This window comes from Diabrotica virgifera, chromosome 10 (genome assembly GCF_917563875.1).
Source record: "Diabrotica virgifera virgifera chromosome 10, PGI_DIABVI_V3a".
NCBI lineage: Eukaryota > Metazoa > Arthropoda > Insecta > Coleoptera > Chrysomelidae > Diabrotica > Diabrotica virgifera.
This window is the reverse complement of record NC_065452.1, coordinates 30,806,300-30,821,936: the sequence shown is the minus strand read 5'-3', so window position 1 is coordinate 30,821,936 and position 15,637 is coordinate 30,806,300. Positions and strand designations below refer to the sequence as shown.

General features: G+C 32.2%; 1 protein-coding gene across 1 annotated transcript in view; it reads right to left on the bottom strand.

The window, feature by feature from the left end:
* Positions 1-15,637, bottom strand: part of LOC126893182 (ceramide kinase) — a 233,251-nt gene that overhangs the window by 32,772 nt on the left and 184,842 nt on the right. The gene's annotated exons all lie outside the window — the stretch shown is intronic.

Sequence of the window (15,637 nt, the reverse complement as noted above, 5' to 3'; positions counted from 1 at the left end):
GAGGGACGGAGGAGGACGTAAAAAGGAGAATAGGAATAGCTCAAAACGCATTCAATATGCTAAAGGCTGTATGACACTATGCATTTTCTTGTATCATTTCTAATATCGTTTCTGATATACATTTTCTTGTATCGTTTCTTGTACGTACATTTGTGCCCTGTATGACACTATGCAAGTTCTTGTATCGAAAATTGTATGAAATTCGGCACGTGATTGGTCGAAATTTTGTTTGTCACCCTGTATCACGTTCACGTTACATTGGTACGGTAGCACTGCGTCTACAGCTGATTTTAAGGATTTTAATAAAATTTATATATTTATAAACTTTTAAAAACATAAATTTAACATTTTAATGTTAACCAGAATTTTTACGTTGACTGTTGATTATTTGTGTTTTTTATTTTGTTTTGATATTTGTGCTAAAATATTTGCATTAGAATTATCTTCAGTTTGATCCAAATTAGGAACTATTGTATTTTCCTCTATTAAAAAATTATGCAACATGAAACCCAAAGTTATACATAGTTTAAACTTTACTAGGAGCTAAATATATGGTTATTAGTAGAACAGTAGTCCATACCAAACGGTATATTAAATATCAATAAAAGATTTATAAATAATACCTACAAAAACACAAATAAATTCATCAAGACACAAATCATATGATCTCATTTTTAGCCGCCATTATGACATATGACATTTAGATGTTTTACCAGCAGGTTTTACGTTTTTGCTCTTTGCGCAGAAATTGGCGCAGTTCTTGTACAAGAATCTGTGCCTGACACAAATTCTTGTATCGTTTCTGATATCGTTTCTTGTATCTGTGTATGACACTATGCATTTTTTTGACATATCAGAAACGATATTAGAAATGATACAAGAAAATGCATAGTGTCATACAGCCTTAAGGAAACTGCAGTCTTCACGTCAGATGACAAGTAAAACCAAGATAAGATTATTTAACAGCAACAAACGTGAAGACTGTGCTACTATACGGAGCAGAAACTTGGAAAGTGTCAAGAAAATGTATCGGACGGATAAAGGTGTTTATAAATAAATGGCTAAGTAAGATTCTTAACATTTACCGCCAAAATCGCATATCAAACCAAGAGTTATGGACAAAAACTAACCAGGAACCTACATCTAAGACAATATGCAAAAGAAAATGGAGTTGGATGGGGCACACACTAAGGAGACCTGGCACAGACATAGCGAGGCAAGACCTGAACCTAGAATACACACCACATGGAAAGAGAAGACCAGGTAGACCCGAAAAAAAAGGTAGACCCGTAGAAATGTGGAAAAGAAGTGTCGAGAAAGAAATTAATGCTATTGGGAAAACTTAGGCAGAAATAAAGATCAGTGCAAAGGATAGGACTTAATGGAGGCAGACAGTTGACGCCCTATGCTCCGCATGGAGTGAAGAGGAATAAGTAAGTAGGTAAGTAAGAAATTTTTCGATTTTTAAATGCTTCGTTGTCTGGGTAAACTTGTTTTAGGACGGAAACTGTTATAGCTTATACCGGGTGTCCACTTATATTTTCCCCCATTTTAACTGCCTATAACTTCTAAACGGTTCAAGATAGAAATATGCGGTTTTCGCTGAAATGTTTTATTTTAGTAAAAGTTTTGTCTGAATGGACTGAATTTTTATATCGCTTTCAAATACGAAAAGAAAAATGGCGGATTTTTGAGAAAAACGTTGTTGACTTTTTTTTAATGGAACACCCAATATATTTTTTTGTAAATTGAAAGAAAGGTCATTTACCTATCCAGCGATATAAAGTTTTTCCAAATCGGTTGTCAAATCACTGAGTAATTAATTTTTAAAATGAGAAGTGCAACGTGGATATCACATACCTAAATAGCATGTCTAAGCAAATTGATATTATGTTATGTGATTTCCACATTGCATCTCGCATTTTAAAAATTAATTGCTCAGTCATTTGACCACCGATTTTAAAAAAATTTATATCGTTGGATAGGGAAATGACCGTTTTGTCAAGTTTTTAGGTAAATGACCATTTTTTATGTCGCTTTTAAATAAAAAATGGTGGATTTTTGGAAAAAAAACGTTGTTGACTTTTTTTATTGAAACACCCAGTATATTTTTTTGTAGCTTGAAAAAACGGTCATTTACCTATCCAGCAATATTAATTTTTTTTTAAATCGGTTGTCAAATGACTGAGCAAATAATTTTTAAAATGAAAGATGCAATGTGGAAATCACATAACATAATATCATTTAGCTTAGTTTTATGTTATTTAGGTATGTGATATCCACGTTGTACCTCTCATTTTAAAAATTAATTACTCAGTGATTTGAAAACCGATGTTGAAAAACTTTATATCGCTGGATAGGTGAATGACCTTTCTTTCAATTTACAAAAAAATATACTGGGTGTTCCATTAAAAAAAGTCAACAACGTTTTTTTCAAAAATCCGCCATTTTTCTTTTCGTATTTGAAAGGGATATAAAAAATTCAATCCATTCAGACAAAACTTTTACTAAAATAAAACATTTCATCGAAAACCGCATATTTCTATCTTAAGCTGTTTAGAAGTTATAGGCAGTTAAAATGGGGGAAAATATAAGTGGACACCCGGTATAACACTAATTTTTGTATATGTTACAGTTTAAGTTGATTCTCAGTTAGAGTTGACTCCAACTAGTTGGAGTCAACACTCCAACTAGTTGGAGTCAACTCCAACTGAAACGAGCAGTAAAAGTTGATTTTAAAAATTTAAATCAACTTTTACTAGTTGGAGTTGACTCTTCCTGGATCGATTCAGTAAATGTTGATTATACGAGAATCTCAAGTGCATTTTTGATGAGTGTGCGTTTCTTTGTTTTGACCGTTTCAACTACTTGTTAACGTAACGTCTGTAACGTTGCCCCCGTTAGGTAAATTATTCTGATTCGATATTTGCACAAACTTACTCAAAGAAATACATCCGTATAACAATCCTTATAACAAATACACAGGGTGTCACGCGGTACCGCGGTCGAAAAATTGTTTAACCAATTTTTGTTAACCAAATTCACAAAAATTATTTTTATCTACTTTATCTCATATTATGTAAAGTGTAAAGGTTTTATTGTGTGAAAATTGTAAACATAGATAGCAGTACATGAAGGGTTTAAAGTGTGTCTGAAGTAACAATCTATTTTGTATGAATATACACACATGTCCAAAAGTTTGGAATACGTACAAATAATATATCTACGCCTATGGTGGTTTCAAAACTGTTGTTGATATTCATTTTAGAGCGTTTATACATGAAAATGATAAAAACTTTGAATCGTTTTTGTATCATTTTGCCCATTTTGGTCACATTCAACTGATTAGCGTATTTACACATTATTTCAGTCTGTTTAAATTTGAATTTAGCCGTTTAAAAATGCCTAGTAAACGTGATGTCTCACTTTGACAGATCTAGAGTAATTGATTTATTAAAACAGGGCTTTAGTCAAAGTGATATCGCAAATATTGTTGATGTTACTCAGAGTGCTGTATCTAAAATTTAAAAAAAATCCAAGAGACAAATGACGTCAAGGATCGTCCCAGAAGTGGCAAAAGTCGATATACAACAGCAGCATAAGATCGGCAGATAACATTGATAGCTCGAAGAAATCGTCTGGAATCCACAAGTAGTACATCCAGGGAAATTTCTAGGCTGCAAGGACTGAATATTTCACGGCAAATAATAACACGCCGACTAAATACGGTAAATTTGTATCGTAGAAGGCCCTTACATGTTCCTAAACTAACCTACCAACACAAAATAGTAAGGTTGCAATGGGCTAGAGAAATGGTGCAACATGGTCCTAACTGGAATAAGGTAATGTTCTCTGATGAGTCAAAAATTGGCTTGGTATCTGATTCGCGAAGAACACTGGTTTAGAGGGCCCCAGGGTGACAAGCCCGACTAGAAACAGCCCAACCGCGTGTCTCGTTTGAAGGTGGCAGTATTATGGTTGGGGGTGGTATTATGAGTGGTACACGGACGCCACTGCTGGTTCTGAAGAGAAGTGTCACTGGTGCTGTGTACGTCGAGGAAGTTTTAAATCCTGTCGTACGTCTATTTCGAGGGGCAGTAGGTGATGAATTTTTGTTTATGCATGACAACGCACCTCCTCATCGAACAGCAGCAGTACAAAATTTTCTGGAAGAAGAAAGAATATCTACATTACAGGGGCCCTCAAATTCCCCCGATATGAACGATATTGAACATGCTTGGAACATTCTCAAAACACTTATCAAAAAGCGAAACAATCCCCCTATTACACTTCGCGAACTAAAAGATGCTGCTCGTGAAGAATGGGAGAGAATTCCGCAAGCCCAGCTCGACTATGTTAATCGGCAGCATGCCAAATCGCCTACAGGCATGCATACAGGCCAATGGAGGAAATACTAATTATTAGTTTTATTGAAAATTATTTTTTTCTTTACTAATTTATTTTTAAATGTAAGTTGTACTTTCTAAGTTTTTCACCCCAAGAGAATAAATCATTTTTTTGCATATCGTTTATCTGGTTTTGAGATTTATTTAGTATTGTTAAGAATTGAAACAAAATGATGTTTAACTATTCAGAAAAGTTTATATATAAAAATAAATAAAAAGGCTAAATATTCCAATATTCCAAACTTTTGGACATATGTGTAATTGCGAAACACTACAGAATTTTACTTTTTGACATAAATTTTATTAATAATAAGATAAATTTTGTTCAATATTTTTAATAATTAAAGTAAATAAATTTTAATTTCACTCAAATAAATAATCGATTGCTGCCATTGACCACTTACATTCAATCTCGGTTAATTTGATTATTAATCGCGGCAGGTAAAGTAACATTCTTCTTTCAATACAACAAAGTGTTACTTTACTGCCGAAAATGAGGGCAAATGAGTACAATAATGAATGATTTTAGTGAAGTCAGAAACTAAAAAAAATCAAAGATTAAAGCTACCTCTATAAGATCCTGAAGAAATTTTTGTCATTATTTCATTAATAATATATTATTTTTAATTATCAACAATGAGCGCTAAGCGTGTATTGAGGCGGCCGTCAATGTGAGTGAGAGTGAGATTCACCATTGGACGGCCGGAATGGTGCATCTCTTTAGCACTCACCATTGACGGCCGCCTAATACGCACTTAGCGCTCATTGTTAATAATTATAGATAAAGCTTAGTAATAAAATAGTGACAAAAAATTTCTGCTGGATCTTGTAGAGGGGGTTATAAACTTTGATTTGGCCACTTTCTGACTTTCATAATAATGGATTTTAACCGAGTTATTAAGCCTTGAAAATGGCTATTTTCGCATTTTTCAAATTTTAAATCGCGTATAACTCGACAACAATCAATTTTAGAGAAAAATCACAAAATACCTTTTTTTGCCCAGAATAACCCAAATGACCTAAAAAAAATTACTCGAAGTGAAAAAACTATTTTTGTGAATTTGTCTAAAAAAAATTGTTTAAATAATTTATCGATCAAGGTACTGCCTGGTACCCAGTATATTTGTTATAAGGACCTCTTTTTTATCAAGTTTGTGCAAAAAATTCGAATCGGAGTAATTTACCTAACGGGAGCGACGATACAGCCTAGACTAATTTGAACATATTCAGTAACATTTAATTTCTAGAATCGGCTGTTTGTGTGAATCAGAATCAACTTTTACTAAATGGCATTGGGAAGAGTATACTTTTCCTAGTTGGAGTCTACTTTTACTAGTAAATGTTGAATATAAATCTTCATTTTATATTTATAATCAACTTTTACTGAAACCAGCCGTTAGAGTTGACTCCAAGTCCAACTAGTTGGAGTCAACTCCAACTGGATAATCAACTTGAACTGTAACATATACATTCGGTAAACAATAGTCTAACACTTTTTTATTTTTAGTTCGCGATTTCAGATATAAATTCCGATAATTCTCCATTCGCGATAAAAATTAAAAAAGTGCTTTACGTGAGTGACACTCAACGTCATTCCTTGAATTACTAACCGATAGAATATTTTCGAACCATTTACGATGTGAATAAAATTGATCCTTCACAGTTTTGCTTTAATAATTTAATTTCCAATTTAAACAAATATTTTTAGATTCGTTGCTAGCCTTGAACTTGATATCGCACATCTAGTTCAATATTGACACAACATACTCCAGGGAAATAAGCAAAAACAGACCATGTTCGGGACACTGAATTAATCCAGCTATCTGACAATTTTTTTACTTATTGTGAATCTGTAGGACTAAAACCTACCTGTTTCCGTCCTAGAGTTCGGGGACGTTTTTCTTCTTCTTCTTCTTTCTCGAAACTCCTTATGCCCCTCAGGGACGTCGGAGGTTTTTTAATTATTAACAATTTAGTGCAAAAAACGCGATTTTTTCGATATGACCATTAAAAAGCTAAATACACTTCTCCAAGAAATTAACGAACGACCTTAAAAATGGGTCTTTTTAATGTCTCGAATTTCCTAAACTTGTTGTCCGATTTAAGTGTTTTTTTAACATGTTATAGCCTTATTCTTCAACAATATCGCTGTAATAATATTGTTGCTAGACAGGAAAATTGTCATTGTATACCGGGTGCCGGGTGTGTCAATCAAACTGTGATTTTTTCTCAAAGTTCGCGTCACCCTGTGGAATATTCTAGCCTTTATAAAATACTAAACTTAAAACCCAACTATAGCCTCATGTTTTCTTCACATTCTGTTTTTTATCCATTCGCTTATATTGCATAAAAAAAGTTAGGTACATTAACAACTAGCCCTGTATTTCATCAATACAAGGTGTTTTTAAATAAGCATGGCAAACTTTAAGGGGTAATTCTGCATGAAAAATAGTGACAGTTTGCTTTATAAACGTATGTCCGCAAATGCTTCGTTTCCGAGATATGGGGTATTGAAATTTTTCTTACAAACTGACGATTTATTTATTGCTCTAAAACTGATTGAGATATGCAAATGAAATTTGGTGAGTTTTAACACATTGCGTGCCGCGTCGCTCATATATGAGAGACACAGATGTTCTGCCAGGGGCCACGTTGCTCATTTTTGATATACACGTACGACTGACTTTCATTGCCGTGGATATGCCGTGGCCCCCGAGAGTATTATCCTGATTAAGGCGTGGCACGCAATGTGTTAAGAGGTAGTTATTGAGCATTTTTGACATACAATTAAAAATTTTATAAGAAAGATGAAGTTTTTCAATCCTTAAAGCAACATTAATAATATTGAAAATATTACTAAAAGATTTTTAAATTGAAAAACTTATTGGTACATTTTACTGGTGACACCTCCAAGGCTTCTACAATTTGCAAGCCAAATGGATGCTGCAGTGAAGACAAAGGGAAGGAATTCTACACTATGCAATTCACATCCCCGTCTGCAGATTGGTAAAGTTCCAACGGAAAATGCACCTAGTTACTCTACGGAGTAATACGAATATAAAATAAAAATGTATACCATTTTTATTCAGTTGCAATGCGAAGGCAAAACAATCTTACTTTTCAATTAGAATACGGAGTGTAATCCAGCTCTCTGAATCGCGATTTTCGATTCTTATTGGAATCTCATCGGAGAGAGCGCAGGCTTGTTCTCCATATCCTAACTGACCAGCACCGAGAGCTTTTCCCACACATTGCAACTGAAACAAATAGGGTAGGTGACTAGCGTCATCTGGCAATTGAAAGATGAAGTTTTTCAATCCTTAAAGCAACATTAATAATATTAAAAATATTACTAAAATATTTTTAAATTGAAAAACTGATTGGTACATTTTCCTGGTGACACCTCCAAGGCTTCTACAATTTGCAAGCCAAATGGATGCTGCAGTGAAGACTAAGGGAAGGAATTCTACACTATGAAATTCACATCCCCGTCTGCAGCTTGGTAAAGTTCCAACGGAAAATGCACCTAGTTACTCTACGCAGTAATACGAATATAAAATAAAAATGTATACCATTTTTATTCAGTTGCAATGCGAAGGCAAAACAATCTTACTTTTCAATTAGAATACGGAATGCAATTCATTATATTCGTATTACTCGGTAGAGTAACTAGGTGCATTTCCCGTTGGAACTTTACCAAGCTGCAGACGGGGATGTGAATTGCATAGTGTAGAATTCCTTCCTTTTGTCTTCACTGCAGCATCCATTTGGCTTGCAAATTGTAGAAGCCTTGGAGGTGTCACCAGGAAAATGTACCAATAAGTTTTTTAATTTAAAAATCTTTTAGTAATATTTTTAATATTATTAATGTTGCTTTAAGGATTGAAAAACTTCATCTTTCAATTGCCAGATGACGCTAGTCACCTACCCAATTTGTTTCAGTTGCAATGTGTGGGAAAAGCTCTCGGTGTTGGTCAGTTAGGATATGGAGAACAAGCCTACGCTCTCTCCGATGAGATTCCAATAAGAATCGAAAATCGCGATTCAGAGAGCTGGATTGCACTCCGTATTCTAATTGAAAAGTAAGATTGTTTTGCCTTCGCATTGCAACTGAATAAAAATGGTATACATTTTTATTTTAAAAATTTTATGTTCACCATTGGTGCACATACGGTTCATATTAGCCGTATGCACGCCAATGGTGAATGTTAAATTCCTAATTGTATATCCAAAAATGTACAATAACTACCTCTTAAAACCTACCAAATTCCATTTGCATATCACAGCCGGTTTTAGAGAAATAAATAAATCTTAGTTTGTAAGAAAAACTTCAACACCCCCTATCTCGAAAACGAAGCATTTAAGAGATACGTTTATAAAGCAAACTGTCATTATTATTTCATGCAGAATTACCCCTTAAAGTTTGCCAAACTTATTTAAAAACAAACTGTATTGACGAAAAACATGGCTAAGTGGTTAAAGTACCTAACTTTTTTATTATACAACATAAGCGAATAAATAAAAAAACAGAATGTTAAGAAAACCTGGGGCTACAGTTGGGGTTTAATTTCAGTACATTTTATAAATGCTAGAATATTCCACAGGGTCACGTGAACTTTAAGAAAAAATCACAGTTTGATTGGTACATGCGGTATACAATGACAATTTACCTGACTAGCAACAATATTATTACAGCGATATTATTAAAGAGTAAGGCTATAACATATTAGAAAAATCACTTAAATCACATAAACAGGTTTAGGAAATTCGAGACATCAAAAATGACCCATATTTAAGGTGGTGCGTTAATTTCTTGGAGAAAAGTATATACCTACGGTTGTAATTTTACGCATACCAAATAAAAGTTTAAGAATTAAACTATCAAAATGCATCAAAAAAAATTTTTACAACGCAAAACCCTTCTTACAACCTTAACAACGAAAATTTTATATCATATTCGAAAAGCTGATAATTTTTACACAAATTTAAAAGATATAGAAATAGAATAAAAAGTGGGAATCATTTTTTTAATTCCCAGCAAATTTTTTGGTAATAATTAAAAAAAAGTAATTAGTTTCATTTTCAAGATAATAAAAACTTTATTTATAAAAGCTTTATTATACAACAATAAAACAGTGAAAACTTTATATATCCACAAAATTTATTTATATTTTATACCCCACAAAATTTATTATAAATTAATGCCACTACAGGTATTCTGTTAGAGTGCATTTTATAATAAATTTTGTGCAAGTATTGAAAATAAAATTTTGCAGTGTTTTATTGTTAAATAAAATTAACTTCCATGAAGTAACGGCCGAATCCATCACTTTATGTATTATAGGTACAATAAAATATTATTAATAAATTAGTTTTTGTTTAATAATCTTATTAAAACATGGCATATTTGCAAAAAAAAAGAATGTGTGTACTTTGTACGCACGTAAGAAGTTATAAAATCATACAGAAGTAAAAACTTCGTTTGTATAATGGTATAAAAAAGTTTTATTAAAAAACATTAAAAGTCATCCAAAAGGATTTGCAAAACGTTTTCAATCTGGATTAGATCATCCTCAGTGCCTAGAACGAAGTATTTCCACGTTAGAATGAATGCAAAAGGTTAAAATTGTGACTAGTTAAAGAAAAATGTGGTAATACTTACGTTCTGCTTAGTACATGAAACTAGCAACTTTTTGAAATAGGTTACATTGAGAATTATGGTTTACATAATAATTATATGATATTTATAGCGACTCCAAGTCGATGTTAAAAAATTAAATGTGTTAGGAGTGCTCAAAGGGCAACATGGTTCCCTGCTCGATAAGAACTTGTGGTTCTTGCCAGTTCAAGTTCAATGGACACAGACCAACAAAAGTGAAGGAGATGACAATCTAATTATCAGACCGAAGTGACATGACAAGACAGGTAGTCAATTTTTGGTTATGAATTTCAAATTATTAGTGTTTAAAATTTGGATTATATATTAGTAACTGTATAAAAGTGAAATTTAAATTATAATAAATTAGATTTTATTGTAAAAGTCTAAAAGGCAACTCTCTACTCTCTGTTACAGAAAGAACTGTTGTTAGTGTTAGGTTGATAAAAATACTAGTCATAGTAGAGTCAATGACGTCATTGGTGACAATTTTGAGAAAGAAGACGAAAATTTGATTTAGTTAGAAATAAAAGAGAAGAAAATTAATTCTATGTGCACAACTTATATAGGTACCAAGATAAGATGTATATTAATGTTGTAAATATAACAAGAGTAATGTTGGTTGCCTATTATTGTGGTTGTAATGGTTATTGACAAATTGAAAATATTTTAATTTAATTTATTGTCTGAATTAGTTAACTAAAAATTTAAAATCTAGAGAAGGTAATGGAGTAAACAGACTGATGTGAAAGTAAAATGTATATTATTGTAAAGCTTTCCATATAGGAGAGAAGAGTGTTTAGCAAAATCAAGTTGAAAACGAGTGATGGTGATTGCCTGATATGAAAGGTTGAAATTATAATTTTAATTAAAATTATTGAAAGAATATTAGTTATTTAAAGATAATGACCTAAAAGATGTTGTCATAAAATTTAAAATTATGATTTAAAAGAATCCAGTCAAAGGGGAAATAACCTGAAGAATGATAATATCAGAAATGTAAAGTGAATTATGTGTCAAACAATTTTTAAATAACTAATATTCTTTCAGTAATTTTAATTAAAATTATAATTTCAACCCAATTTCAACCTATCATATCAGGCAACCACCATCACTCGTTTTCAACTTGATTTTGCTAAACACTCTTCTCTCCTATATGGAAAGCTTTACAATAATATACATTTTACTTTCACATCAGTCTGTTTACTCTATTACCTTCTCTAGATTTCAAATTTTTAGTTCACTAATTCAGACAATAAATTAAATTAAAATATTTTCAATTTGTCAATAACCATTACAACCACAATAATAGGCAACCAACATTCCTCTTGTTATATTTACAACATTAATATACATCTTATCTTGGTACCTATATACGTTGTGCACATAGAATTAATTTTCTTCTCTTTTATTTCAAACTAAATCAAATTTTCGTCTTCTTTCTCAAAATTGTCACTAATGACGTCATTGACTCTACTATGACTAGTATTTTTATCAACCTAACACTAACAACAGTTCTTTCCGTAACAGAGAGCAGAGAGTTGCCTTTTAGACTTTTACAATAAAATCTAATTTATTATAATTTAAATTTCACTTTTATACAGTTACTAATATATCATCCAAATTTTAAACAACACTAATAACTTGAAATTCATAACCAAAAATTGACTACCTGTCTTGTCATGTCACTTCGGTCTGATAATTAGATTGTCATCTCCTTCACTTTTATTGGTCTGTGTCCATTGAACTGGCAAGAACCACAAGTCCTTATCGAGCAGGGAACCATGTTGCCCTTTGAGCACTCCTAACACATTTAATCTTTTAACATCGACTTGGAGTCGCTATAAATATCATACCTATAATTATTATGTAAACCGTAATTCTCGATGTAATCTATTTCAAAAAGTTGCTAGTTTCATGTACTAAGCAGAACGTAAGTAGTACCACATTTTTCTTTAACTAGTCACAATTTTAACCTTTTGCATTCATTATAACGTGGAAATACTTCGTTCTAGGCACTGAGGATGATCTGATCCAGATTGAAAACGTTTTGCAAATCCTTTTGGATGACTTTTAATGTTTTTTAATAAAACTTTTTTATACCATTATACAAACGAAGTTTTTACTTCTGTATGATTTTTTAATTATGGTATAAAGCCAGCTACTGGGATTTTCTTCCCATTGATTTTTTTTTAAGAAGTTATACTTCTATTATATGATTTCAACGAAATCAATATACTTTAAACAGTTTATTTATATTTAATTTAACTATTAAACTAATTTTAATACTTACTACTTTCCAAAAATTTTTATTAAAACAATACCAAAAATTAAAAAAATAAAAGAATAAAACACACACAAACACATTGAAAAATGCCACAAAGAAATGATTTCTCAACAATAATTGTTGCCGAAAATTTTAACTAAATACGCATTTTCTGAAAAAATTATATAATAATACACTTACAATCATAAAATGTATAAAAAAAAATAAAAAAATAGTAACTTACATTGGGATTGGAACCCGCTTCCCTTCGATCCCGCCGATCGAAATTCGAAGTTCTTTCCGATTGCGCCACTTTCCGATTGCGCCACCTTCGCGTATCTGTCATGTGGGAATATACACCAACTGAACATTTACACCATAAACTTTTTGACAGTTGTTTATTACATATATGAATTTAATCAAATTAGTTTGATTTTTGTGGAATTAAAGGAATATTTTGTGGAATAACAATATATTAGTTGAATATCGGTAGAAATTTTGATGGTAATCAAATTATGTATACCAAAGCATTACATACTATTTTGGTAGATTCATGTGAAATTTTCCGAATAGGTAGGTACCTATGTAATTTTTTATTAGGATACTGAAACATTTACAATTATTACGTACCTGTCTTGTCGGTAACATATACACAATAAAACACACACAAGTGTTTTAGCATCAGGCCAATGATTACCCCTCTATTATCCGGTGTATTTGATGTGTACTCTCATCGACCTAATTACTAATATCTTCTCAGTTCGTTGCCTCTGGTAATGGTAATGTACTATTGCAAAAGAACAAGAAGGTCGACCAGTCGAGCAGAATTGGTATTGCGTTATGTACTCATTCTATCGGAAAAAATGTGCTTAACGCAACCAATGCCAGCTGCAGATTCTCACACATTCTTATCAAGTATTTTAAAAATATTTAATGGAAATCATATGAAGAGTACAGGGAAAAAACAAGGAATGTCACTTTTTCATGAATTTTGGCTTTTCTCGCCATGTGGTAGCAAAAACTGAGTATGTTGTTCTGAAGCTATTTTCTTGTGGCATTTTTACAATTTTAACTATTTATAATGGGAAATAAGCCACAATATTATTAAAAAATGATTTTTATTAACGTTTCGACGCCCAAATCGGGTGCCGTTGTCAAAATACAAAATACTACACTAACATAAACAAAAAAGTCAAACAAATGACTGTGAATGAAAAGCCCTATTAGAGAGAATTCCGAGATGTTGCCGCGCGTTATAGTCTAAGAGCTAGTGAACCCTCCGACTAACGGTCGTCCTGTAAGGCTAGAAATTTTTCTAGTGATAATTCATAGCACATCAAGGCTAAAAACCGTGACCTGGCAGGCTTCAGTGGTGCACGTGTATCTACCAGGTGAATCTAAAAGTGCAAATTTAGGGGGTAAAATAAACTTTCTCCTGTAAGGTTTAAATTTAAGTATGTGTTTGAGTAAGTCATTCAGAAGAAATGTGTACAATGACAGGCGATTCTGAAGAGCATAAGGCCTTGCCAGGCGAGGGGAAAGATTAGGGGTTTTTCCTAAAATTATTCTTTTTGCATCGAACAATTTTTTTTAGGTTTTTTGAATCATTCCAAACAGAAAACGTCTTTAGTGATTTTTCTCTTAACTTAATAGTTTTTGTTATATAAGCGATTGAAAATTTTGAAAATTGCGTAATCGGCCATTTTTAACCCAAAATCGAACATTTATCTAAAAATTTCAATGTTGCCAAGATACGTAGATATTCTTTAAACATTGATTGATGAAATCCCGAAGAGCTTTCTGCAATAAAATATCGAAAACTCCTTTGTTTTTTTAATTGCTAATCAAGCAGGTGCGACACTGTAGTATAAGTGAGGACGTTTGAGTTTGCATAAATTCATTATCTCGAGAATGGGCAAATTTCAAGAGAAATCCTCAGACAGGTTGATTTTTATTTTTAAATTAGGACTTTTTGGCATATATATATATAATACTAGTGACGTCATCCATCTGAGCGTGATGACGTAATCGACGATTTTTTTAAATGAGAGTAGGGGTTGTGTGATAGCTCATTTGAAAGGTTATTGAATTTTCTATTCACTAATATAAACATTAACATAATTATTTATACAGGGTGTACAAAATATTTTTTTATTAAATTAACTTTGATTAAATTTGACAAATAGAAGATAAATTTTTTTTGTACATCCTGTATAAACAATTATGTTAAGTTTATATTACTGAATAGAGAATTAAATAACCTTTCAAATGAGCTATCACACAACCCCTACTCTTATTTAAAAAATCATCGATTACGTCATCACGCTCAGATGGATGACGTCACTAGTATTATATATATGCCAAAAAGTCCTAATTTAAAAATAAAAATCGACCTATCTGAGGATTTCTCTTAAAATTTGCCCATTCTCGAGATAATTAATTTATGCTAACTCAAACTTCCTCCCTTATACTACAGTGTCGCACCTGCTTGATTAGCAATTAAAAAAACAAAGGGGTTTTCGATATTTTATTGCAGAAAACTCTTCGGGATTTCATCAATCAATGTTTAAAGAATATCTACGTATCTTGGCAACATTGAAATTTTTAGATAAATGTCCGATTTAGGGTTAAAAATGGCCGATTACGCAATTTTCAAAATTTTCAATCGCTTATATAACAAAAACTATTAACTTAAGAGAAAAATCACTAAAGACGTTTTCTGTTTGGAATGATTCAAAAAATCTAAAAAAAAAAAATTGTTCCATGCAAAAAGAATAATTTTAGGAAAAACCCCTAGTCTTTCCCCTCGCCTGGCAAGATCTTATGCTCTTCAGAATCGCCTGTCATTGTACACATTTCTTCTGAATGACTTACTCAAACACATACTTAAATTTAAACCTTACAGGAGAAAGTTTATTTTACCCCCTAAATTTGCACTTTTAGTTTCACCTGGTAGATACACGTGCACCGCTGAGGCCTGCCAGGTCATGGTTTTTAGCCTTGGTGTGCTATGCATTATCACTAGAAAAATTTTTAGCCTTACAGGACGACCGTTAGTCGGAGGGTTCACTAGCTCTTAGACTATTAAGGCGAGTGCATTTCATCAACAAGTTGATCGTGATGGACGATGAAAAATATTTTACTTTGTCCAACTCTGAGATGAAGGGTAACGATGGGTTTTACACGAACGATTACGAAAATGTACCTGATGAAATAAATTCAAAAGTAAGAAAAAATTTGAGGACAAAATTTTGGTATGGTGTGCAATTTCTGAGGCTGGCTTTATCTCACAGCCCTACATTGGTGTTG